Source organism: Ochotona princeps, chromosome 1 (assembly GCF_030435755.1).
Source record: "Ochotona princeps isolate mOchPri1 chromosome 1, mOchPri1.hap1, whole genome shotgun sequence".
NCBI lineage: Eukaryota > Metazoa > Chordata > Mammalia > Lagomorpha > Ochotonidae > Ochotona > Ochotona princeps.
In genome coordinates, this window is record NC_080832.1 from 69,509,576 (window position 1) to 69,537,553 (window position 27,978).

General features: G+C 42.9%; 1 protein-coding gene across 1 annotated transcript in view; it reads left to right on the forward strand.

The window, feature by feature from the left end:
- Positions 1-27,978, forward strand: part of BACH2 (BTB domain and CNC homolog 2) — a 374,902-nt gene that overhangs the window by 77,476 nt on the left and 269,448 nt on the right. The window contains exon 2 of the mRNA XM_058660792.1: positions 8,548-8,644. The gene's annotated coding sequence lies outside the window, so the exon portion shown is untranslated. The remainder of the gene's footprint in view (positions 1-8,547; positions 8,645-27,978) is intronic.

Here is a 27,978-nt window from a genome sequence, read left to right on the forward strand (position 1 = left end):
TTCTCCACACAGGTAAAGGACAGCCTTCATTAATCTTGTTCGAAGCGAGAACCAAGACATGTGTTGTCTTTGTGTGTTGTGGATCCCAGGCTTCATGATCATCAGCATGATAGTAACGTGTCTGTGAATTGGCCTCATATGACTATTACTCATCTACAAGTGTTCCCGCTGCAGCAGCTTTCTGCATCTTAGCATCACTGATGTTTTGGGTCAGATAATTCTTCAGGATGGAGTGTTAGTAGTGTCCCTGGCCTCAACCTACCGTACCCCAGTTGCAGCAGCCGAAAATGTCTCCTCCCATTGTCAGAGCTACTCACAGCTCAGAACTACTGCTGTGCCCTCTGACTTTGATTTGGAAGCTCACTGTCTATTTTACGAACTGGGTATTCAGTTACTTCTTAGATTGAATTAAAAGGACACAAAATGATATTGTGTGACTGTGCATCCATTTTTTAATGAAAAAAAAATCCCAAATGAAGTGGCGTTTTCCAGGATGCAGGCAAGAGTATTTTAATGGGAAGGTCTCCCTGCTCCCAACACACACAGACACTTAGATGCACACACACCTCCCGAAAGACTTGGAGCTCTGCAAGCTTGGAATTCTGGCAATGGAACCCCTTCGAGGCTGCCCAAGAGCGACTTTCCCAGAGCTATTTGGGAGGAAGTTGGCCCACTGTCTGAGCTGAGGGATGTTGACATTAGCAGAAAGGAAACTTCTCATCAAGGACAGGAGCTCAGAGCCCTGGCCCCAGAAAGAGGGAAAGGGCGGCAGTGACAAGTTCTTTCTTGAACCTCTCTTCTCCCTCCCATCCGGGTGGCTGGGCTCTCAGAAGCTGGAACTCTCATTAGCTAGGAATGTGGGGCTCTGCACCAGCTAAGGCAGGCATAAATTTCCTCTGTTTGTTTTGTGAGGACTAGTGTCGACTGCTGTAATGAGATCAGAGGAGACCCAAGGGATGTGGCCTCCAGGTTGGCCGTGGTGGCTGTTCCTTTGGCTGGCACTAAACGTGCGAGCACTCCCTGCAGATCGTGGCTGTGATGTGATGAGGTGCTTGTGCCCTTGTTTCATTTCTTGCTGTCCTTGCTTGTTCGCTTTATCCACACATCAGCATGGAGGCTTCGTTCACTGTAGGTTTCCACCAAGAGATTGTGGAAAAGCAGGTGTAAGGCAGAACTCCAGGCAGCCTGGGGCAGGGAGCTGATCTGTGTCCTGGAGCCTCAAGCTGGGCTGCTGAGGCCTGAGCTTCTTTCTGGATAGGAGATGCCTTCCTAGTGACACTTCTCCCTCTCTTCTGGATCGGCTGAAGAACCCACTTAGAGTGTGTGTGGAGTGGGATTGTGTGCAGAGCCTTGAGATTCTTTCAGCGTTAAACCAGAGACACTTAGATAAATCAGACAGGGCTGGTGATCATATACCCTGGTTGAATCCAATTCAGTCTAATCTATACAGAATAGTCAGGTAGATAGGGAGTTGCCTAGAAGCCTAAGTGACTGCCAAAGACATCCCTTGCATGTCACATAAAAATGCCTTCTGGGTGCTGAATTTGATGTGAGACTCTTGAGTAACAGCATAATGGAATCTCTTGTGTTCAACTTTCTTCTTCTGAGGCATGAAAAGTGTGACATTCCCAATAATACACAGTGAGTGTCCCCACTGACCTATCAGTGGTGACCTGCTTCCCAAGGGAAAACTCTCCAGAGTTCTATTCTGATTTGGGACTTAACCTTTTCATTTGGTCTCCAAATATTGCAGCCAAATGAGAAGTCGGTATAGGTATTGACCTTCAGGCATTAAGGGAAAAATGAAAGAAGAGGAAGTAAGGATAACAGGTACCAGGCTTAAGGAAAAACATATTAACTGAATTTGGTGTATATTGAGCACCTACTGTCTAATACAGGGAGGGATGTGCTGAGTGTGTGGGTACTGGCATGAGGCAACTTCTTTCCTCCTGAAAAGGTAGAATAACTAAGGGTAAACAGCTACCTGCAACCTAGAGCAGAATGGCATTATGCTGAATGGTGATAGGGCAGGAAGGAAAGAGGGGCCCATCTTCAATGAGTCAGGGAAGTATATTTCTTCATGTTCTTCCATTGAAGCCTCACAGTAATCTTAAGAGGTACACACAGTTTCCCCTGGAACAGAAGTGTAGGGTCGGGGACTTGGAGAATCACACCCTATGAGACAGAGGCAGTGTTCAGATTGCTTTGGTTCCTGTGCTGTGCTTCTAGACCCACTCTCCCCTTGGGCATTGTGTGCCCAGGGAAGCCACAGGTGCAATGTCCTGGAGTGGCTGGGAAGGAGGTTGGAAGCTTACTTCTCTCAGGGCTTTAAAAGAACTGTCAGGAAGGATCATACACAGTAGTAGATGCAAATGAGCCCACCCAAAGCAGCACTACTGGATTTTCAAACTATTAGGATCAGTCTCCTGCATTTAAAAAAAAAAAAAAAAAAAAAAAAAAAAACAGCAGACCATTTTGTCTGGTCTCAGTTTCCCAGCCCCCTTTGCATGTCTGGACTTCTAGGCTCATGTGCCCTGTTTCAGTTTTGTTGGGTAGGGTTGAGTGAAACAATGTCCCATCTTTAGCTCCTCACCTTCCCCTCATGTCCATCCATTCAGTCATTGCATTGTTACAGGACTCCAGGACATGACACCTGGTTTAAATGTTCACCCAGGCAAGCCATTTGGAGGCTCTTCTTTGTTGTGCCTTTAAATTGAGATAGTCCCAGCTTACTTGGAGAAGCAGGTTGACCTTTGTTGATGATAGTTCTACATCTGCATGTCACACCATTGGACTACGGGAAACACCTAGGCCATGTGCCAGTCGTGCCTCTGTGGAAGCGCTAAATGCTCTACCATGGCACTTACTGGATGGCCTTCTGCACATCTGGCTCTCGGATCCACCGTTTTAAGATACTACAGTGGTACTTCCAAAAAAAAATGCATGGAAAATTGAATTAAGATGTAAGTGAATTTTGGTGTAAACATTTGAAAATAATTTTAATCATCAAACACATTTTCCATGTAGTTTTTGAAGAACCTTCTTGACAGTGTGTCGTCTCTTTTAAATTTAGAATCCTCTTGGTTCTTCTTTATCACAGTTGCCTATTGAACCATAAATCATGCTGGTTAAAATTTCAGAATCAGAATATTATTTTGCAAATCATCTGCAATTACCTGCCCCTGGGGAAGGAAGCGTTTGATTGGGGGTTGATGGAACAATGCCTCACCCTTGTGGCATAGCAGGCATGTCTTCCTTAGTATGCTGTGGCTGGCAAACAGAGAACCCATATACATGGTGCACATTGTCCGGTTTCTTGGAGCACAACCATGTTATGGTGTGTTTGGGGGAAGGGGTGTGTGTGTAATGGGGGAGGGGAGTGTCCAGGAACCTGAGATCCCAAAGAAATGGAGCCTCACATCTGTGTTTTACCTTGAGAATGGAGAAGGACTTACAAGTCCTTGTATTCCTCTGCTGCTGCATTAGAAAGAAAGGAGCAAGCCAGCCATGTGGGAGAGAGTGGTGTGTGGGGTGGTGGTGGCAGGAGCAACTATTCCTGGACATTGGGTCGTTTATTCCTAGCACCATGCCCCTTACTGTGAAAAGGAAGGATTTGGACTTTGTATAATAAAATGGGCTTGTGTTGACCAAGTCTTGGACAGGGATTCTAACTGAAGATTGTCAGGATTTAAGATGAGGCACACAGGAATGTCTTCAACCCTAAGAAATGGGAGGATTTGAAGAAATTGGAGATTTTTCTCTTACCTGCTCATTCACTGGATCCTGCAAGAGCTGAAGTCCTAGATTTTTTTTAAACAAATTTCTAGATTCCTCTCAATGCTTTCTCTTCCAAACTTGTTGATCCTTTTATTATTTTGCTTATCAGTTTGAGGCCTATTACAAAAGATTTCTGGAATAAATATCTCAAAAGCAGGTGTTGGAGCTGCAGTAGGGAGAAGAACCCAACTCATTTCCATTCTGTATTGGCTGTTTTTGTTGCCTTTTTAAGGACCAAGACACAGCACAAAGTTCCTGACATTTTTAAGTTCTGAAGTTGGCTTCTGCTGTTCTCAGCACACATCTAACCTGCATTGCCAGTGACCCAGGTGGACTGTTGCCTGTGGCAGGTGGAGGCTTAGAGTAAACAGTCATGTAGCAGGTAGTCCTGATCCTTTTACTCCAGCTCCCACTTGCTGACACTAGAAACTGTAAACCCTAGAGAAGCCTCAGGATGTGATGTTGTCACCAGGAGCCTAAATCTCCTGATCTCGTCTGTAGTGAAGACATAGCTGGTAAGAGGCATGTCCATAGCACCAAACCTATGTCTGGGTGCCTGTGTTTGCCCCTACATCCCCCACCCCTTTTTTTCAGCTTTCACCTTTTCTTTTTTCTCTTACACTTAAGCTGCCTCCACCTTCCTGCTTACCCACACTTACATTCTATTAACCCTTTAGAAACCTAAGAAATCTGAGGTTGACTACAAGCTTTTTTGCCTGTTAACTCTATTAGGTTCAACTGAGTGGATATTACATGTTAGTTTATGGGATTGGCGTTCTCAAGACATCCTTTCCAAGGCAGCTATACTCTCCTTTCATTGAGCCATGGAAGAATCTAACCTTGTAAAAGGTTATAAGAAAACATTGAAAAATAGAATATAAAAAAGAAGACACCCTTTATTCTGTTGTGACCAAGGTGTTTTTTTTTCCCTTAATGCTTTATATTTAAGATACAATCTCCTTTTTTAAGCTGTAGATTTCTGTAAACTTCTTGCTGAACTGAATTGGCCGCAGAACAGCCATGCTGTGTTTCAAAGGAGAGAGCACTTGCTGCAACAAGTCCGGTCTTTTTGATGACTGCACAAAAACGCACTGACTGCATTTCTGAAACTGTCACTTCTCTAAGGTGTTTTCTATTAAAGGTGGGCTCCAAGGGGTGTGTGTGTGTTATACCATAGGTACTGATGTTGACTTTTTTGTATGTGGCCTTTGCTTTAATTCACTGGTGTCTTCTACTTATTTCTAGCCTAGGATCTGCTGCTTGGTATGGTTTAACAAAGAAGAATTAGTTTACCTCTCTGTATCTGGTTTCCTAAAATGTGACAGTGTATGTGGAGTAGCAGTTTAACTTCTGAAGACATAAATTGCATTCTCATTTATTTGGTAGTCAAGGGTGTTACTATAGGTCATACAGCCTTGGATTTCTCCAGTGGACAAAGGCTGCTTCCTCGAAACCAAATGTGGCCATGACAGGCTGGTGGACAGGCTGAGTGCTCAGTATAAACATGTATTACCTGGGGCTGGTGTTTGTCCTAGCAGTGACACTGATAAAGACTCTGTATCTCACATTATGCCACCTGGGTTTCTTTCCTGGCCCTGGCTTATGGTTCTAGCTTCTGACTGATGCAGACCCTAAGAAGCAACCAGCTAATTGGTTTCTTTCCATCAACCTGCATGACCTGGATTGAGTTTCCAACTACCGATTCCACCTTGCCCAGTCCCAATTTTTGTAGGCATTTAGGGAATGAATAAGAAGACAGGAGTTCCATCTCAAATGAAAGAAAAATGTAATACATTGTACAATTTTGAGTACTAAATGATTGTACTATGTCATTCTTCATAGTTGTACTATGATATTCATAGTTTTTTAAAAAAAGATTGACAACCCTGGCACTGAAAGATTTTCCTTTATGTTTAAAAAAGTCTGCAGTGATTATCAACAGTGTTTTTAAGATCCTGCGTTAAGTCTGTGTTTTCTTAGACTCTGAATGTGAACCTAATTTAAAAAAACTTCATAATATTTCCTCAAAACTTTCTACATGACTAGTATTGCTCCTAGAGGTTTTAGTCTGGGTTCATTGCAGAATGATATATATTTAAAAGGAATATTTAAATGCAATGGTGATGGTAGTGCTGGTGGAGGGGACAACAAGGGAGGGATCCATAATTAGTTTAGACTCTGTCCTCAGGATCTGAGACACTGAGGACTGTGGCATGATTGGAGCTGGGTGGGTTTCCTCAGGGAAATTATGTCCAAGAATCTTGTCTGTTCATTATTATCTTCTTGTTCCCACCTTTCCTGTGCTGATAGCAATGCGTATATTTGAAGGGAACTGTGACACCAGGCATCTGTGCAAGGCATTTGGACAGACTTCCTAGTTAAGTGCTAGGCTGTAGTTTTTAAATGTCTCAGAACATATAAGTATATTTAAAAGGAAACAGCGTGCATAGAATTCTACTTTAAAACCCAGAAATTCATCAGCATCTGCTTCTGGAAATTCGGAGAGAAGAGATTATATGCATTTTTTCAGTCACTTTAAGATAGATGAGAACTAGATACTAAATGTTCTTGACTCTAAAGCTGTGATTATTCAGGCACCATGAATATTTGGATGCATTCAAGCTACCCATTTGGCATTCCAGGTCTCTCCATGTTGTACATCCTTGTCAAAATTATGCTGTCCCTATTACTGAGAACAGTATTTTCTTTGGAATCTGTATGTCAGACAGCCAGGGAATAATTTGCAGTTTCTTCTGTCCCAACTTCCTGACTTAGAAAAGGGTCTTAGGAAGCAGCATTGTGGCACAGTGAATGAAGCCACCGCCTGCAATGCCACCATTCTATATGGATGTCACGTTGAGTCCTGGCTACTCCACTTGCGAGGTAACAGGTAACTTGGCACAAGTGTGTGGGCTTCTGCACCCATGTGGGAGACCTTGATGAAGTGCCAAGCTCCCAAACTCCACCTGGCACAACCCTGGCTGTTTGTGGACATTTAGGAGTGAACCAGTGGATGAAAGAGCTGTCTCTTCCTCTCTCTCTTTCTCTCTCTCTACCTCTCTACAACTCTGCTTTTCAAAGAAAGAAGTCTTTTAACTTTTCATGTATAGGAATTATATAAAAGAGACTGTCATACCAGGAAGTGGAGGTACATTGTAGTATGCGTCTCCACTCCCAATAAAAGATGGACTCCCAGTGAAACTGTTAAATATATCGTAATGATAGGATGCTGAACTTTCTACCACCATCTACCTACAAGGTCAGGATACACTTAAATAGAAGAATGTTGGACTTGTGACTGCTGCTGAAGAACTATACTATTGTAATAACATAGGGGAAAGCAGTGAGTGGGAGGGGATGGAGAGGGTGGAAAGGGAATTCACTGAGCCTATGGAACTACATAATGAAAAGCAAAAATTAAAAAAAAAACAAGTTCATGGAAAATAGAATTAAAACTAAGCTTGTTTTGGTGCAAAAAAGATTTAAAAATATGATAGGGTGCACAGTTTGACTTTATCTTTTGAAGATATAAGTTGTATCCTCGTTTGCTTGGTAGTCAAGAGCGCTACTATGGTAATACGGCCTTGGGTTTCTCCAGTGGACAAAGGCGGTAATGGCAGTCTGGTAGATTGGAGTGCCTTCCTTTTGTCCTATTGAACGTGTGTGGGTATTACAAAGAGTTTGTGGAATGAAATTCAAAAATTATTTTTATGTAGAAAATTTTGAAACTCATGCTTTTAAAAATAATTTTAATTAATTTTAAAAAACTCATAGTTTTTTAAAAAAAATTTATTTGTTTTTTTACAAAGTCAGATATACAGAGAGGAGGAGAGACAGAGAGGAAGAGCTTCCGTCCGATGATTCACTCCCCAAGTGAGCCATAACAGCGGGTACTGCGCCGATCCGAAGCTGGGAACCAGGAACCTCTTCCTCTGGGTCTCCCACGCGGATGCAGAGTCCCAATGCATTGGGCCGTCCTTGACTGCCTTCCCAGGCCACAAGCAGGGAGCTGGATGGGAAGTGGAGCTGCCGGGATTAGAACCTGCGCCCATATGGGATCCCGGGGCTTTCAAGGCAAGGACTTTAGCAGCTAGGCCACGCCGCTGGGCGCCTTCATAGTTTTTTTTTAAATAACATTTGTGACCTTTTTTGCACCCCTCATATTCTGTTATCAACATGCTTTAATGTTTTTTGCATTTATAAGCGCAGAAATTGTGTATGTACTTCCAACTGCATTCTTCATGACAAAGTTCAGATGTCTAAACCCTTACTAGATGCAGCTTGAAAAAAAATACATGAAATAAGTGATTTTCAAGGCAGCTTACAATGTTTTAGTCCCCTCTCAAATTCACCTTTAAGCATTTTTGAAAGGAAAAATCTAAGTGGTTAAGTCTGTTTAAGTGTTTTTTCTCTTAATATTTGAGAAATTAAGAGCCCTCAAACCATACAATAAACTACTTTACTTTGAAGTACAATAATGTGAATCAAAGGACCCTGTGTGAAGAACTAATAGCGTGAAAATAAACATGGAGCCTTCCTCTGTAATGGGCACAGTTGGATCATTTGACCTATGGGGTAGTTCTTGACTGGATAAGTGCTCTGGTCACTGACATGCCAGGTGTCTGTGGCCTCCAGACTTCTGATTTGAGTATCTACACCTGTAGTGACCAAAATGGTAGCCACTAACCACATATGACTATTTAAGTACAATTAGAAGTACAGAACATTTTCCTGTGTACCAGCTGATGGATTTCTTGTTTGTGTTCACAGGGCATCTGTCTGTTCCAGGAACAAGGAGAATCTTCAAGGGCTGACTCACTGCATGACATGCCTGATCCCTTGCCCGCACTCCTGCAGGATGAACAAGGTAAGAATCACCCTCAGTAATTTGGTTGTTCTGAGATATCATTATTTTCCTGGGAACACAGCGTCTTTCTGTGGTGCAGGGTGGTTGCTTCTTGGAGAGTTACATGTGACCCCTGGTGAGTGGAGCTTCAGCCAGGGTCAAGGAGCCAGTGGATGCCGTGTGGTTGTGCAGTCTCCTGGAGATGTCATTTACGTTTGCCAGAAGCCCTTATGTGAGCTGAGGTTGCGTGAAGATTGGGATACCAAGGCTCTGGAACCAAACTTCCTGAGTTTCAACACCAGCTCTCCAGATTCTAATTTAATGACCCTTGGCTAGTAGCTTAGCCTCTTGTTGCCTCTGTGTTCCTGTCTGTAGATTGCTGGCAAGAAAGGTGACTGCCTGTCAGGGTCGTTGTGAGGATGAAATGTGTTAATATTTGAGCTGGTGCTTAGTGTAGTGTCTGCTTGTGTAACAGGCACTTTAAAATAGCTGCTGCTATTGTTTGTTATGTTGGGGGCACCATTATTCCTTAAACATAGTTGCAGGTGTATTTACGGTACATCTGTCACATTTCCATTTATTCATTGACTAAGTTACCAGTGGGTGACCAGATGGGCACTTTGGGGGATAAAGGATGTGTAAGGTTAGGGTCATGCCTTCAACCTGTGACTGATTATTTGAGGGTCCCATGGCTAGTGTTCCAGTGAGGTAAAGTTACTGGGAAAGAACATGGAGAGGTGACATCTTAGCTTGGATCCTGGATGGTAAAGGGTATTTTCCCAGACAGAAAATAGGGAAAGATGCTTCAAGTAAGAGTAAACAGCCTGGGTTTTATACATAAAACTTGAAGAAAGTGTGGTGTAGGAACAACAGAGAGATTAGTGTGGCAGGAGCAAAGTGTCTCCGCTTCTACACCTGACACGGAGAGCCCATAATTCTTTGTATGGGAGACTTCAGCCCTGTGGAACTGTCAGTGGTAGCTCCTTCCGCCAAGCTACTTGTGATAGCCAGAAATGTCCCAAGGTATTGTCTAATGTCCCAGATTCTACAGATGTTATCTTCTCAGATGGCCAGATAGGAGCTCCAGAGAAGGAGGTAGGGGTAAATCCTGCAGACCCAAAGATTTCAGATGCGGCAGAAATGTTTCCAGGAACCTGCAAGAACCGGTGTGTGACTGCCTTGTCTGTGGGTCGTGGTAGAGACCAGCACTTTCAGATGATCTTGAGAAGATCTAGGCTTTAGATCGTCCCTTTAACTTGTTGAGATCCTCTGAGCAAGAATTCTTCTCCAGTGGTGTGTTCTGTTTTCTTTATTTTTGTCTTTCATTTCTTGGTTTTGTCACTGATGGAAAGGCCCGTGGGATCCTTCCGTGCCTGGAAGATGCTAGGAATGCTGTCAGCACACCCCTCCCTAGATTGAAGTTTTATGGGAGCCTGTCACTGCTTAAACTACCCTGTCTGAAGGAACTAGGAGAAAGAAATCCACCAAGCAATTCTGCTAGAGAGTTTTTCTTTTGGCTGAGCCAAGCCTAAGAGAGGGCCTCCACCCAAGACTCTGATTTAGATATCCACCTGGAGTGGTCCCAGGGAACCAGGTTTGGCTTACAGGAAGGTAGATGACTCATCTGCCCCAGGCTCGAGCTTGGAGAGCAGAGGAAGGAGATCCTTTTTGCAAACTGTGGTTTATGTTGATTATGGTGTGCTGGAAAGCTCAGGAGGCTCTTGGGAAACCTCTGGAAAGCAAGTGCAGTTTGCTCTGCCCTAAGTTTCTCCAGGGCAACTCAAGACCTGACGTCAGGGGTTGGCTCTCGACACACAGCTGGGAATCAGACTCCCAGGACATTTTAAGCGTCTCCATAAGTGTGTCTGTCACGCGGGAGTTATATTCTGCCTGCGTGGTACAGTGCGTGCCTTTTATTATTTTTCAGCCCAAGTGGTGATTAAGCCTATGTCACCTCCGTAGCTCAGCATTTTCCTTTGTGATTTTCTTGGCTTAAGACAAATAGCTCATTCTCTGGGGGAAGGAAACAGCTTTTCTCTGCACAAATACAACCAGAGAATCGTCTCATCCATTAGGGCGTGGGCATTTGAACTTGGAAGCGTTTCTGTGACTGATGTTCAAAGAGCTGTTCCTAGAAAGTTGGAGGATTGCCTTGTACTTGCTCTTGTCCTAACACATACTGTCATAGTCTCTGTCCTTATAACACCCCAGCCTGCTGATGGGTTGTCGCCATTAGGGAGGTGTCAGGATAAAGGAAAACCACGTTGATCTAGGGTCCTTATTATTCCTGGGAAGCACCGGGCAAAGCTGACTGTAGTCACGCTCCACTTGCTGTCTTCTGGCCCAGTGAGGGACTGTCTCTCCAGATAACACAGGAATGACCTCTGGGGTGCAAAGGGGTTAGAAGTTTGTTTTAGAAATTTGAGAGGGCTAATCTGACAGCCAGTGAACTGTTATCAACCCTGTACAGTCTTCCTTTCTTATAAAGTAAATTTTTAAAGTATTTGCTTATTTATTTACTTGAATGACAGAGACCAGAGGGCAAGGCAGCAGGGAGATCTTCAAAATATTCAGCAGCAGCCACAATTGGACCAATGGAAACCAGGAACCAGGACGCCGTCTGGGTGGAAAGAACCCAAGTACTTGGTCCATCCTTGCTACCCCCAGGTTCAGCATGGAACTGGATTGGAATTAGAGACAGGACGATATTCCAACCAGGATCATGTGAGATGCAGGCATCCCAAGCTGTGCCTTAGCTTATTGCACCACAGCGCTCGCCCCAGTTTCTTATGTTCTTGACCTCCTGTGTGTACTAGGGTCGGAGGAAACACCAGGAAGGGCTATGGTTCTGGCTCTCAGACATCTAGCATATTGGTACATTTGTGGCGACAGAGAAGAATCTCAGAGCACATTCCTGGACACATAGTTCATCTTGAACTTGCTGCGTAGGACAGGGTACATACAACCTGTCAGTTACAAATGCACCTAGTAGGATTAGTGCAGAGGAGACACCCTCACAGTTGTTTACCCATTGATGTTGCAAATAATCTTTAATGGCTGTGGATTATGAGTCTTACATGTCAAAGAAATTGTGAGGCACAGGTTTTCCCAGGTTAAAACTTGCCCTGCCCCTTTGAAGACTTGGAGACAGTGTTTCCAATTTCAAAATGCTCTTCAGTCTCCTTCTGTTGTTGAGAGGGAGAGGGGAAGGGAGGGAGGAAGGGAGGAAGGGAGGAAGGGAGGAAGGGAGGGGAGAGAGAGAGAGAAAGAGAGAGTGAGAGAGAGAAAGAGAGAGAGAGAATTTCCTGTCCGCTGGTTTACTTCCCAGACACCTACAGCAGACAAAACTGGGCCAGGCCAGTACCAGGAGAAAGCAACTCAGTGCAGGTATTCCACATTAAGTGACAGGAACCCATTACTTGAGCTCTTGCTAGTTGGAACAGAATAGAATGGATTTTTTTTTTCTGCTAGGCTGCACAATTACCACCTCACTCGCCCCACAGTGAAAGAAAATGTTAGAATGTTCTTGAGAATGGTTCCTACCTTTTTCTATTCAGATAAAGCCAGATCCAGTTTTTATTGCATTGGTCACATGCCATAGCATCTAACCAAGTAGTATAGAACCTCTTCTCTGTCTTGGTTGGTGCATGCCACTATTTGGCTTAGCTGACTTCCCTACAGAATTCTTTCTCTGTGTATTTTCCATTTTTCAACATGCCATCCTGCTGCGTCAACTTTGAGATTAAGTTCTCTCTCTCTGTAGTCAACTAAAATGTAAAACTTCAATCTCTAATATGGTAAGTATTGATTGAAATCACACAGATGCACAGCAGCTGGCTAGAACCCATGATACTTGATGAGCCTGTAAAGGGCCCCTGAGATAGGAGAGTGAGAAGTAGTGGACTGGACACTGCCCTATATGTGGCAGGACCCAGCGCTAACTGCAGCACTGAGTGTGCAGCGCCTCTGTTCTCAGCATCTACAGCGTCAAGGGAAAATTGCCCTTAGCCCTCCTAAAAATGTCATTGTGCAGAATTTGGGAGACTAACTGGAATGTAAGGCCAATGTGCCCCAGTGCTGTGTGTACATTAGTTGCTGCTAAATATGAGATGTATGGAGATAGTGACATTAGATTTCCAAACTTTCTCCATGTGCATCATGCTGGGAAATGCAGTGAAGATCCAAGAAGGTAGCAGGAATACCATTACCTTTAGAGAATTATAGGGATGCAAATTTGAAATGAAACAGATCATGTATCATCCAGTAGATGGTTGATTTGGTATGTTGGTCGGAGAGAGAAAAGAGATTGCTCTCATCTCATAATTTATCCCCCAAGTACCCTCACAGCCAGTGCTAGGCTGGGCTGATGCTGGGATCCAAGTGGGCAAGACAGATGCCCCACATGAGTGGTATAAATTCAGTTACTTGAGACCTCACCAGTGCCTGAAGAGTTTGCATTAGCAGGAATCTGGAGTCAAGGAGGCAGAGCTGGGGACTGACCTAAAGCGTATTGTACAGGATGCAGGCATCTTAATGATTGTATAGGCTAATTGCCCCGCTCTAGAGAAAATAAACTTAATGCATATATATAACTTGTTTTTTGTAAATAAGTCTATAAAATACCAATTTTATAAAATTGCTTCCTATGTTGGATAAATTATCTCTTTACACAGTCATTTTGTTGATAGAGCAAACATTGGGGTACTTATTATTTCACTCCCAAAACGTGTCCTGCTTTTTATTTAGCCAGAAGTGCATTTTGGTGGATCTGTCCATGGGTGCACAGCTCGCCTCTTCTGCGTGGTGGGGTAGTGGTTGGTGGCTTCTCAGAGGAGTAGTCTTCACGGTCCAGGGTACATGTTACAAATCTGAAGCTTCCTGTAGAGAGACATTAAACAGAAGCTTTGTCTCATGTCACATGGCATGGCTTGATAGCCACCAATCCAAGTCAGAAAAGGTAAAGGTGAATCAGAACAGACAAGAAGTAACAAAAGCTTTGGGGAGGAGAGGTGTGTTCAGTGTGACAGTCTTAGAATTTCCAGTCCCACAAGCCCAGCTGTGCATCTTATTTAGCTCTTTGGAAGGTCCTAGCTATACCACTTCCAGTCCAGCTCCCTGCTAATGCACCTAGGAAAGGAGCAAAGATGTTTCAATTGTTTGGTCCCCTGTATCCACGTGGGAGATCAGGAAGAAGTTCCAGGCTCCTGGCTTTAGTCAGGCCCACCCCTGGCTACTGTACCCATTTGGGAAGTAAACTGGTGGATGGAAGATCTCTTTCTTGGTAACCCTTTCAATTAAATAAAAGAAGTCTTAGGAAAGAAGAAAGGAAAGGGAAAGGAAGCAAAGAAAGAAAACCAAAGATGATTGCAGCTCCTGGCCAGCAAACTGGTGTCTCTGGAAGCCAGTGGCTATGCTCGTCCCTAATTTTTAGTGGCACTTTGACATAGGAAGGCGATTTCAAAGTCCAAGACAAAAAATCTGGAACCAAAAGATGGGATTATTTGGGGACACAATGAAATGGACATCTTGCCTAGTTTTCTCGCAGTATTTGTTTTTCCAGGAACATTTTGGAGACTCCCCACCCCCATCATGTGATCCTCAGTTTGGCAATGTTGTTCATTCTTACTTTTGGAGAACTTCAAAGCAAGTGTTTAGGGTTTTCTTGATTCAAGCAGTCCTTCTTTTCTTTACTCCCTCCAGACTGAAAAGCTTCCTATGCCAGCCTTCACACTGGGCTCTAATTGGATGTTGGCGGCCCTGGTGGCTCCTTGTTCCACATCACCATGTTGAACGGAGGCCACCCAGGCCTGCAGCAGGAAGAGAGAGGCCTGGCAGTCCCCTGATGTGTGCAGCAACCTCTTTCTTTGGGGCTGCTGGTTGCTGGGTCCCTGTAACAAAGAGTCTGGCAGCTGCTGGCCTTTCTGAATCAGGCAGAGGAATGAAGGCTCCCTGTTCCTTGTCAGAGCTCTCAACTTTGCTCTATTCCTCTCAAACAGTTGGTCTTAGTGGAAACAGTGAAGATAATATCCTCCATAGTGAATGGATTATTGGAAATATGATTATATTGTTAGTTCTTTCATCTGTGGCTTGTCCATCTTTATTTAAACAGTGGCTTGATTGGTCTAGTTTTGCGAATGTGATGTCTCCAATGGTGGGATTGCTGTGGTTGATAGGAAAAGCATAATGGAGAGATTGATTCCAATCCAGTTTATTAATGGACTAGCCCTTTAGATTGGCTTTAATCTCCCTTTTTTGCAGCCTAGAGCCTTTTTAACACAAAGCCATTTGCCGATGCTCTTCCTGGCTCTTGATTATCTATTGCTCTGTAAACCAGCCTAACATGACTGTTTTCGTAAGGTGTTTTCAGAGAGTATTGTGCTTTTGAGTGCATGTGCATTATTGACTTCAGTTTGAAGGACTTCTTACTGTGTAATAAAGTTAATAAATGTAACAGATGAGGTAGGAATGGAGACATGCCTATTGAAGAGTGTATTAAGCTACATAATGTACAGACATTCTGCAGTTACTGTTGAGAAGACCTATACTCCAAGGCACTCATAAATGACTATGCTTACATTTAAATGAAAATGTTTAGATTTGATTCATCACAGTTTATATGTTCTTCTGGTTTATTTGGCTTTCTTCCTTTTTTTTAAATGGGATACTTTTGTAACTTTTTTTTTTAAGATTTATTTATTTTTATTACGAAGTCAGATGTACAGAGAGGAGGAGAGACAAAGAGGAACATCTTCCGTCCGGTGATTCACTCCCCAAGTGAGCCACAACGGTCAGTGCTGTGCCAATCCAAAGCCGGGAACTAGGAGCCTCTTCTAGGTCTCCCATGCGGGTGCAGAGTCCCAAGGCTTTGGGCCGTCCTTGACTGCCTTCCCAGGCCACAAGCAGGGAGCTGGATGGGAAGTGGAGTTGCCGGGATTAGAACCGGCGCCCATATGGGATCCCGGGGCGTTCAAGGCAAGGACTTTAGCCGCTAGGGCACGCCGTCAGGCCCTGCTTTTGTAACTTCTTACCACCTTTAGGCAATAATAAAGTCGCTTTGAGAGCCAGTCTCAATGAGATATAAATGTAAGCAGTTAATTAAGATAGCCAGTCCAACCAAAAAGGTACGATATCGTCGTATGTCGTGCTCATCAAAAAGCACCTGTAAATTAGAACAGTGGAAAAACTGCAGTGAGTTACAAAAAAAGAGTTTTGGGTGAAATTAATAATGTCTATGTCTCTTGTTGTGTCTTAAACCCAACCTGTAAACAAAACTGTTGTAAAGCTCTAGGCTGGGGTTACTGCATTTTGGAACAGGTCTGATTATAGCTAAAAATAGTCCCATGTATTGAAGATCAGAAAGGGAATATTAAACAATTGAAATTTTGTGAAAGACTGATGCTGTTTCATTGTAATAATTTCCCCAAAGGCACATTAGTAATGCTGCTAAATACAGACTTTAATCGACTTTAATAATGTGTATTTTAGAGGCCTGATACACAAAGGGATAATGTATAAAACATTCATTATAGAAAATTGCTACCTTGTTATTTAATAAGAAATCTGTTGAAACAAAACCGTTGTACTGTAGCATTGTGTTCCTGGGTATTTCCAGGAAGTGTCACCTTCTTTTGTATTGTTTTTCACCTATTCTAAATCAGGTTACAATAGTATTTTCTGTGTTTGCTCATACACCCCATGAAGGAGAAAGGAGAATTTTTAGTGTTTGCGGTTGTTTTGGGGTACACACATTGGATGGACCCTGGTTTGTTTTATGACTCAGCCTCTCATTACCTATCCTGGACAAATTACTGAACATCAGGCTTTCATTCTGATTTGCCAGCTGAGAATTGTTCTACCTCATGGCAAGGTAATAAGAATAAGTTAAATGTTGGTGCCGTGGAGGCTCCACCTAATAGACACTCAATAATGCTTCCTATCATGATTATTTTCTGTATTTGCTTGTCTTCATATTGCTCGTTTGCATGGACAACTGTAGTGGGGGAGCATATGGGGGTCAAGAATAGGAAAAAGCAATTAACAGAAGCCTTGGTAAGCAGCTCTGTCACCAAGCCTTGCATTGGATTTCAATGTGATTTTAATGCGCTGCTGCTGAGAGCCATGCTGTTGAAAAGGAGAGAAGAGTACGAAGCAGATGCTCTTAGAAGAACAGTGGGGGCATTTATCTCTTTTAATGAGATAACATCATTAGAGTGACAAAGTGCAGTGAATCGATACTCGAATGGACTGGTGCTATCTTCCCGAAGTGCGCCGATTGTTCCGCTTCACGGCCTCCAAATCCGCTGAATCACGCATTCTGTGTTATCTGTTATTGGAGCCACACTGGCTTTGATCTCACAAAATAGATCCACACCTTAGGGATCTCCAGAGGAGCAGAAAAACAGACTAATTGGATAAATGAGAAAAATCCAGGGTGATTTATAAGCTGCCCTCTAATCATGGAACCTCAGAGGCAAGGAGGTTGGGCCACTTTTTTTTTTCCTGTTTGACTTCTTTAAATGGCTGCAGATCCTGACTGCCTTCCCCTGCACCCTTGCTCTTCCCTCTGTGTCTGCTTCTTGGTGTAATGTCAGAAACACTAATCATGTCAGACTGTGACACTGACAGCCCTGACATTCACAACAAAGAGACGGAGAAAGAGAGGAAGAGACGCAGGGGGAGCAGGGACGTAAGGAGCAGCAGCTGGGGGGGGGGGGGGGTGTTGCATATAAAATCCATAGCTGCAGAACCGTCAACCTGCTGGACATATCACAGCCAAGGAAAATCTGGGCGAGTGCAAGGTGAATTCTAATGGGTTAAAATCCAGCTGAGGAAATTGTACACCGCTGTTGTTCCCCTCCACTTAGACTTTACTGTGTAGCCTGTGTTATAATTATTGTGACTATGATTTCATGCCATCAAAGAAAAAATGGTATTGAAATGTCTTTTTCCCCCCCTCTTCCCTTTTTCTCTTTGAAACAAAGAAAAGCTCAGCACCACCAATCTTTGCAGGAAGTATGTGCACTCTGAGGTTTTCCATTTTATTTACCAGAAACAGTCCCCACCCACCCCCACCCTTACCCTGCGGATCCCCCTCCCCCTGTGTATTTGCATCAGAACAATAGCCACTTCAGGAAAGAAGTCATTGGTGAGGGGTGTTTTCTGACCACGACAAGTTCAATAGGCTATGCTCCATGTCATCCTCAGGCCACCTTAACCCTTGGCCACCCCTGCACCTGCTCATTGCCGCTCCGTGGAGGCATGCCAATGTTACTCACTCCCTATTAGTCTGGGTATGTTTCAGTGCCTTGGCAGTCCACCAAGTACACTGTCCTTTTGGAATCATCTGGGGCATGGTGTCCAGGCTTGTCTTGGCTCCATCACACCCTGAGAGCCAGCGGCCACAGCTCACACATGTGTTTTGAATCCAGATGCTGGGATCTGGATTGAACACAGAGCTTAGGGTGAATCATGCTAGCTTGTCTCTCACCAGGAGAATCCAGCTGCCAGTTGGGCTTTGGAGGCATCCTGAGCTCCAGCTCCATCTTAGCCAGGATGTCTGCCCTTTTGTGTTTTTTTCAAGCAAGGGAAAAAGAGCTTAAGCATGGAAATTGGGACACCGATCCTGCATGAGTTACTCTGTCCTAAAGGCAGTGCATGTTCTTAGGCATATTTGAATGCAGAGTGTGAGGTCCATGGCACCTTTTCATAATGATTAAAAATAACATGGAAAACTTAGAAAAGGGCTGAGACTCATTTTATGGTGTTCTCATCTTCAAGCAACTTTATATACTTTGCTAGCTTGGAAGAAAGGCTTCTCTGAACTTTTTTTCTTTAAGATTTATTTTATTTTTTGTTGGAAAGTCAGATTTACAGAGAGGAAGGGAGGCAGAGGGGAAGATCTTCTGTCCAATGACTCACTCCCTAAGCTGCCACAACAGCCAGAATCACGGCAGTCCAAAACCAGGAACCAGGAGCCTCCTGCAGGTCTCCCATGCGGGTACAGGATCCCAAGGATTTGGGCCATCCTCTACTGCTTTCCCAGGCCACAAGCAAGAGAGCTGGATGGGTAGCAGGGCAGCCAGGATTAGAACCAGCGCCCGTATGAGATCCTGTTGCATGCAACATGAGGACTTTAGCCACTAGGGTACCATGCTGGGCCCTGAACTTGTTTGAAAAAAAAAAAGGAAAATCATGGGCCCGGTTCGGTAGCTTAGTGGCTAAAGTCCTTGCCTTGCACACACCAGAATCCAAAATGGGCACACCACCACTAAGGCTTTGGGTTATCTGCACCTTTCTGGTGGGGAGGGAAAAACATGAACAAGGAATATTCCCTTCTTACTGATGATGGTCTTGAAGTCAGATCATCTTTCCAACTCATATAACATTGGTATGAACTAGTCCCACATATCCTCTGAGTGCAAGGTGGCCTGTGCAGTGCAATCCCCTGCTGTGGAGTGCCAAATAATACAGACTTATAGTTAAGACCCCAGATTAATATGCCATGTCCTATATATTGGAGTGCCTGGGTTTGATTACGCCACTGACTTCCAAGTTCTAGCTTCCCGCCACTGACTTCCAAGTTCTAGCTTCCCACCAGTGCAGACTGTGGGAGCCAGCAGATGATAGCTCATTGTCCCTGATACCTATATGGGAAGGCCTGGCTGAAGTTCCCGGCTCCTGGCTTCAGCCAGGCTATACCCAAGCTACTGAAGGCATTTGAGGAATGAACCAACCAATGGGAGCTCTGTCTCTGTTTCTCTGCCTCTCAAGCTTAAATAATAATATAATAATATTAATAATTGATTTTATGTGATAAAAGGGGCTGCCATGATGGTTCAGTTGGCTAAGCCCTCTGTCTGCAAATGTGGGTGTCTTGTATGGTTTGTGTCCCAGCTGCTCCACTTCCCATTCAGCTCCAGTCTTATGGCCTGGGAAAGCAGTAGAGACAGTCCAAAGCTTTGGGACCCTGCAAGAATATCCTGGCTCCTGGCTGCAGATCAGCTCAGCCCGAGTTGTTTTGGCCACTTGGGGAGTGGACCAGAGGACGGAAGATCTTTCTGTCTTGTGCTTCTCTCTGTGAATCTGCTTTTCCAATGAAAATAAATACATCTTTTAAAAAAAGTTAAAACATACTTGTTTTGGGGCCAAACAAAACTGAAACCCATGCTTTATTTCATCATCATACCTGTTTTGTACTTTTTTAAAAAAGATTTGTTTGTTTTTATTGGAAAGACGGATATACAGAGAGGAGGAGAGACAGAGAGAAAGATCTTCCATCCGATGGTTCACTCCCCTAGCGGCCACAACAGCTAGAGCTGAGCCACTCTGAAGCCAAGGGCCAGGAGCTCTTCCGGGTAGTTCATGCGGGTGAAGGGTCCCAAGGCTTTGGGCTATCCTCAACTGCTTTCCCAGGCCACAAGCAGGGAGCTGGATGGGAAGCAGGGCCGCCGGGATTAGAACCAGCGCCCATATGGGATCCTGGCACGTGCAAGACGAGGACTTTAACCTGTACACTATCGTGCAGGGCCCTGTACAACATTTTTAATACCTCTGGTAGGCATGTACCTGAGCTGCTCTGTCTTTCAGGTGTCTCCTGTCGGAGCACTGCAGGAAGGTGTCTGGTAGCCAAGTCCGAGAGTCTCATTCTAGCCTGGCTATGTTGCTTTTCAATAAAAGCTGCATGCATTTATATGTACTCTTCACTGTTTGGTTTTCTTGAGAATTTAAATGTATTTTTGAGGAACTTTTATTTATGCTGTGAATGAGCACATCTTATGAAACTAGTGAGATCCAAATTAATTAATTTTACTCTTCACCAACAATTTACCTAGCGTTTAGAGTGATTTCTGACAGTATGTTGACTGTTTTGTAATGCATGCTAGTATTACTGAAAAATGGTCAATATCCTGGAGCAGAAAAAAGTTACTGTTGAGTGCAGAGGACAATTATGTAACCTGCTGTGCTTATCTTCATTGGCTAGCCTTCTAGCCTTCAGTATTTAATGGGAGAAGTCTTGTCTCTTATCAGGTTAGTCATTATTTCAAAAGTTGAACGTGGGTTTTATAAGTGACTAAGTAATTGCTCTGTATGCTTCTTTTCAATGACAGTGAGAAGTCATCCTTTCTCCCCATTTAGAACTGCTAAATATTATTTATATTTGCCTGTTGAATAGACTTATTGTTACAACGGTAGCTTGGGGAAAATTTTCCACTGTATGTTTTTAGCTTCTCCAAGTAATTTGTAAAAGATTTCTCATAAAAAAGAAAGTGATAGCAAATTGAAAAGTATGAGTAGGTGCATTCTGAAAACTTGGTAAGCCGTGTGAAAACATGTTAATCCTGAGCCATAATATTTAAAAGAGTTTCATCTTGAGTTCACATCAAGAAACCATTATCTCTGTTTTCTTGTTCTATTACTTTGAAATACTGTTTTTATCTGATGTCTTAGATTCGACCAGAACCCGCTACTGATTTCCTTTTGGTCAAAAAACCCCAACATTGGTACTTTATTAAAGTTAGTCATTTGAACAGTGACCTTTTCATTTCATTATTAGAATTTGTCAAACTAAAGCAAATGAGTCACATTCAAAATGAGCTAGATCTTCATTCATTAGACATCATGAATTCAGATTTGAAGGTTTATAATGAGGTTTTTGCTTTGAGGATGTCTGATAAATAATCATTATTTTAAGTAGTACCAGTATACCAAGTGCCTAATGTTTGCCAGATGTTGCATTAGCTGGGTTTTTTTGCAGTGAATTATATTATTTCTAATTTTTCCAGCCAAGTTGTAATTTTTTCCCACTTACAGATGGCAAAACCTGAGACCCTTAAGTACCAAGCCCAGTATCACATCCAGATAAAGTAGAGCTATATTTGAATTAGAATGTTACTGAATCCAGAACCCATGCATATTTCCATCATAAGGAAAATATTTGTTGAATTGAATTTGAAAAATATTGAATGAATTTGCCAAGCTGAAAGCAAGTGAAAGAACCCAGGATGCATGTTTTCATTCTTGAAGGAACTGGCAATTTGCAAGTGAACTAACAAAGGCAGTTGAAGTTGTAACTTTGTTCCATCTGATCATTAAAGCAGGTCGCCAGGACTTTTATTTGCTAACGATTACCACTTCCTAAATAAATGAGCAGTCTGATTCAGTATTCAGCATCCATTATGTGAGTAAATAAGGGTTCTTTTCTTTAGAACTCCCTGGTTTCTTAAAACTGGTTTCTGAGTCTTTTCTCACCCTTGCTTCCCTTTCTGAATGTGCCCACATCGGGCAGGTTTTATTGATTTGCTGGAAGTGCTGGGAAAGGCAGCCTGGAGGCCTGAGCTGGCCTGGTCTGAAAGAGGGCACTACCAGGGGGAAGCTCTGCCAGAAGCCACAGGTCCAAGTGTATTCCTCTGCAAGCCTTTCACCTCTGTACCTTACCTAGCCAAGAGCCTGGCTCTGGAAGGGGAGAATCTTTGTGTCCATAAGGTCCCCTTTGCTCTGCTCATGGTTGTTGCAGAGTGACTGTGGCTAAGTCACAGCCCGTCGTAGAGCCATGGAGTCTCCTTATGCAAAAGAAAGCAGAGGGATTGGGTCTGGATCTTTTGCCTGGTGTTTTAGCCAGGGAGTGAGGGTAAATGTGAAGACGCAAGTATAGTAGTGCTGTACTGCTTCTGTTTTTCTGGGGCAGCAAATGGCTCACAGCTCTCATCAGATTTCTCAAGGGTCCTGCATGCAAAGAAATCAATAGGGGCGATTATCCCTGAAATCTCTGTGGACTCCAGCATTCTAGTTTTCTATAAATTGTATTATGCACAGACTATCACCAGCCCAGTACATGAGCAAATTGAATGCCTTCTGTCTTCTTTCTGTGGTATGGCAAGTAAGGGAAACTTAGAGGTTTTTCTCTGTAGATAACTGAGTTTTGTTCCCTGAGAGTTCTGAATAGTAATGTGCAATTAATGTTTGTGAATGGTGAAAAAATCCTAATTATTAAAAGAGAAGAAATTGTAAATCATATTCAAAGTGAGTCATATTTTTATGAAAAATAAACATTTTTTCCAGGCCTGAATATTTCTCGTAGTTATCTGGAGCAGTAATTTTTAAAGGGTATTGGAGAAAACACCGGGGTGTTTAACAGCCTAGCTGTTTAAGATGCCAGCATCTCGTATTCAGGTGCCTGAGGCTGATACCCACCTCCAGCCTCAGACTCCAGTTTCCTGCTGATGCAGATCCTAGGGACCAGTGGTGATGTCTCAAACAGTTGGTTTCCTGCCACCCATGTGGAGCAACCTGGACATGAATCGTGATAGCTCAGTGGCTAAATGCCTGCTTGTGGCCCGGGAAAGCAGTAGAGGATGGCCCAGAGCCTTGAGATCCTGTACCCGCATGAGATACCTGGAAGAAGCTCCTGGCTCCTGGCTTTGGATCAGTTCAACTCTGGCCATTTTGGCGGGGTGAGCCAGTGGATGGAAGAGCTTTGTCTCCTCTCCATAAATCTGATCTGTCTTTCCAATGAAAATAAATACATATTTAAAAAAAAAATAGAAAAAGCTTAGATGTAAGCTCCTAAACACACATCAGTCTAGGCCTCCTTTGGGTCAGCCTCAGTATCACTGACTTCACTCCCACATGTTATTCCACATGTAAGTCTTCATGGGCAACAGCACCTCAAGAGCAGTTGTCTCCTGTGGTGACAGTGCCTTCACTGGACACCTCCTGAGGGACCCGCCTGGTGGTTTTTCCTGAAGAGTTGTAACCCTTCCCAGAAAACCATGTGTGCTGGTTTGCTTGATTCCTTGTCTTTTTCTCATCATATATTTTCTTGCACCACAATAATGCACCAGGAGCATTCTGCTCTGTTCTTTGACATTAGATTCCATGCTTTAAAACTTTTCAGGGACTTTTCTGAGTCCTACAGAAGCTGCTTAATCTTCCCCTGTGAATCTTCTTGAAGGTTCTTTGTCTTCTCCTGTAGTTTCCTTCTCTCTCACGCCCCCTTCAGTTCTGCCTTGCTGTCTGGCTTTGTTACATTTAGCAGAGACCACTGTCATCTGTTTAGTGCATCACTGGCCAAAATGCCATGATGCTGTGCATGGGTCTTTGGTTCAGTAGGTGAATTTGCAAAATATGCTTTTGACTCCTAATATAAATGACCATGTGTGTGTTGTGCAACCATTTTACTCCTCTAGTTTCTGTTTAGAATGTGTTTTGACCCTGTTTTCTTAGGAAAATTTCTAGAAGGAGAGTGTTCAGGATAGACCACAAATGATATTTGCTTACATGTGAACAGTCATTAAGCTTTATTCTCTATTGACATTTCAATTCAAACGTAAGAGGAAGTAAACTATTTAGAACTGGCCTTTGGCAATGATTATATTTTATTTACTTGCAAATGCTAAAATCAACTACCACTCAGAGCCCACTTTTGCAATTTTTTTTAAATTTTAGAACCCCCACTTCCAATATTTAGCTATCATGAACCTCTCATGGTTATAAATCACCAGTTAAACTTGTCTGAGCTGAATTGAGTTATATAGTATTTATAGCAAGTATTCAATAGTAATAGGAAACTGTAGTATAAAATATTAATTACTGTTTTCTTTTAATCTATTTAAACAACTTATCATATTATCAATGTCTTTTAGTCATAAATACACTGTGTCATGAAACATTGTATTATGTATATTTATTTGTATTTTATAGCAGATACAAATGAGTCTTTGCCCAGGTACTGAATAATGAAAATCACCGAAATTTAAATTTTAAGGAATATTGGCAGAAAATATCGCATGAAACAAAATCATCACATATTAGTATTACACATTAGAAAGTTTAAAAAATGATGGAAAAACCACATGTAGAATTTCCAGAAGTCAGTCTTCCCTTAGATGTATCAAGCTTTTGTCTGTTGACAGCAGAAAAACTAAAAATAGGGCACTACACCATGGCTTATCTGGTAAAGCTGACACTTATGACACTAACGTTCCGTATGGATGCCTGGCTTGAATCCTGGCTGTTACACTTTGGATCCAGCTCCCTGCTATGGCCTAGGAAAAGCAACAGAAGATGGCTCTAGTGCTTGGATCCCCTACCACCCACTTGGAAGACCTGGAAGAAGCTCTTGCTCCTGGCTTTGGCCCGATCCCACTACACCTACTGTGGCCATCTGGGAAATAAACCATTAGATGAAAAACATCTGTTCTCTCTCTAACTCTTACTTTCAGATAAATAAGTGAATCCCTTTGAAAATTAAAATCAATGTGGATGTATTAATGACACTTAACATTTTAGAAATGGGGCCAGTGTTGAGACACCACTGGTCCAGTCAACAGAGAAATGGCCACAGCTCCTGTTGGAGTGCTTGATTCATTCTCAGCTACCCTGCCTCCAAATCCAGGTTCCTGCTAATGTGCATATGAGGTAACAAAGGTTGACCCACATACTTGGGTATCTGCCAACCACGTGGACGATCTGGCTAGAGTTCCTGGCTCTTGGCCTCAGCCTGGCCCAGCCCTGCTAGCTGTTGGGGTAGTTTACAGGGCAAACCAGCAGGTGGAAGATTTCTCTGTCTCTGTGTCACTCTTCCACTTGAATAAATCAGTGTTGAAGACAAGAAGGGGGAAGGAAAGGGGAAAGGAAGCAGAGGGGAGGGAAGGAGAAGGGAGGAGGAGGGAATGAGAGGAAAGAGAGGAGAGGAAGGAAAAAGGAAAGAGAGGGGAAAGAAAAGGAAGGGAAGAAGGAAGGAAGGAATTCTATTACAAGTTAGTGTAACAAAAAAAGGTTGAAAAAAGATGTGTTGTGTGAATGTTAAAACTATTCGTGAGAAAGTGCCTAGGGCAGATCCTCAGCCACAGAGGGTACTCAATGAATGTTTTAATTTCAGATTTAAAATAATCTGTCCCCAATATTCTGCTTTGCTGGAAAATTATACATGGGAACTATAGACAGATTATAGAAAAAACTGATTGAAAGATAACTTTATTTTTACATTTAAAAATTTGTAATTTTCTCAAGACTCTCATTTTCCATTTGAAGGTGCTGCATGTTTCCCAGTGTAAATTGATCCGTAAAGCTTCCAGGCTGGCTGTGTCACTGTTGAGTTTTGCTGGAATGAGTCTTCAGTTGAGAGAGTGCAGATAGTTGCTCCTCTGCGGAGAGTGGTGGCCTGGTGGCCTGGTGACCCAACAGTTAGTGAGAGGAGACACCCCCAGAAGAGACTTCCCCAAGTCCCCAACTGACCTCTCTTGGTTACTACAGAATGGTGTTCATCTATGTCAGTTTTGTTAAATTGGCTTGAAAAGTTAACTACTGTTGTAATTTAACAAGATGCAGAAACTGAATGTGACACATGATCTAGCCAATGAGAGAAGTAGGAGTCACACTTACAGTATGTCTTTCAGATGCTGTTAGCCCGATTTGTTTTTACTTTGGTACTTCTGTTTAGGAGTGCTTTCCACAGGCAGATTCTATTATTATGCAATAGATGCATTTTTCTTCTAGGTTTCCTCCAGATCTCTAAGGTGCCCACACCTAAGCCTCATTGTTGCCATGCTCATGATAAGAGACTTAAGTTATTACTTTAATGAATGATCATAATTCCCTTGAGAGGTTTGCGTTAGCAGCATTTGCAATTTTTTTTTAATGGAACACCATTCTTCCTGTAGGGGAAGATCAACTATGTATAGCAACAGACTCACAGGTGGTGTGGTAGTGTGTATTTGTTACTTTTGACTTCACGCTTAATAAACCTCTTGCCGACAACATGTCCTTAGTACTTACAAGTTTTCACCCTGGGAGTTATTAAAGACCTGGGTTCGAATCCCCCGCTCCAAAACAGAGGGTCCCTACCTTTTCCTAACCTTTCTTGAAACCAGTCATCTGTGAAGTACTCCTAGAAATATGCATGTTTTGGAACTCTCTGGAGCAGTATACACTCAAAGCACTTGATAGCAACTGGTCAGAGCACGTGGTGGCTGTTAGCCACTAGGATGGGGATGGGAGAGGCGGGTGGGAGAGGAGAATGACGACAGAGTTCTCGAAAAGTGGCTTCTCCGTTTCTGTGTAATCACCTGGGATTTCACATTTGCCTGCTTGTCTATTTCATGATAACCTTAAAAGGAACTGACTAATTTGGGCCCAGCTTGATAACACTGTATTTTCAGTCTCCAGTAAGAACAGCACCTGGAAACACCAACAGTCATTTGTATCTTCTTGTAGCCACTGCACTGGAAAATGAAAAGCTGCCATTTATAGATAGCAAGGTACAGCATGAGAATGACCTCAGAAGTTACAGTAACCTTGGTTGTATTGTGGGAGGGGGAAGTTGGGGCAGGGATACTGGAGAACACTGTCCATGATCGAAACTCAGTTGGGCAGCTTGGGTGTTCTGGACTCAGGGCTGGTTGGGGGTTGGTTTTGTTTAGTATTTCCCTGTTTTGTTAGTTCCAGGAGCAGCGTTCGTTGGAGATGAGTTCAGCAGTTGACTCACAGTGTAAATCAAACTGTAAGCCTCTCCTTAGATTACCACCATATGTAATACCAGAGTGACCATGAGGAAGAGAAGGACAGATTGTTTTTCTTTCTATTTTAAATATATTAAAGGGTTAGTCTTCCCAATGGATTAATGGGCTACAGGAAAGTAGCCCATTAATCCATTGCATTTTTTTTAAAGGGAAGAAGGATTGCAGAAGATGCAGTTAAAACATAAGCATCTTCTGATGCACCCCCAAATGTGAATTCCATGCATTGTTTTTCATAACATATATTTTCCATGGACTTTCTAAAAGACCTCTCCTCTGTAATACTTAAGAATTTTCCAGGCCACTATGAGAAAACCAAGTGCAGTTATACCATTGTTACAAAAATGATGTTGCAGTTGCATTTTAATTGAGCCGAACATTGCACTGACTTAGACACAGCCTTTGCTGTCCAGAAGTTTATAGTGTGAAAAGACGTTGTACACAGATGTAAAGACAAATTCAGTTGACATTTTATTAAGAGTGATGATTCCATTCCATGCCTTTCTGGATTTTTTTCATTCAGGTACCTTACAATCAGGTTTCATTTCAACCACAGGGTGGATATATAACTATCACAAAAGTTTATTTGGCAAAAAATTTAACTTGATAATGTGCGTGACCAACTTTTACATCATAGCAAAACAGGTCGTTTGAGAGGGAACATGGATTTAGTTGCCGAACATTCATTATTATATTCACTCCCAGGGTTCCGGCGTGATGATTAAACTATTTCCTCATATAACCACCATTCTAGTATTATTTTGCTGCCCACCATTTGTCATCTCCACCCATTCATCTATCACAGGATTCAAAAAAAAATCAAATCCTCTCGGTGTTTCC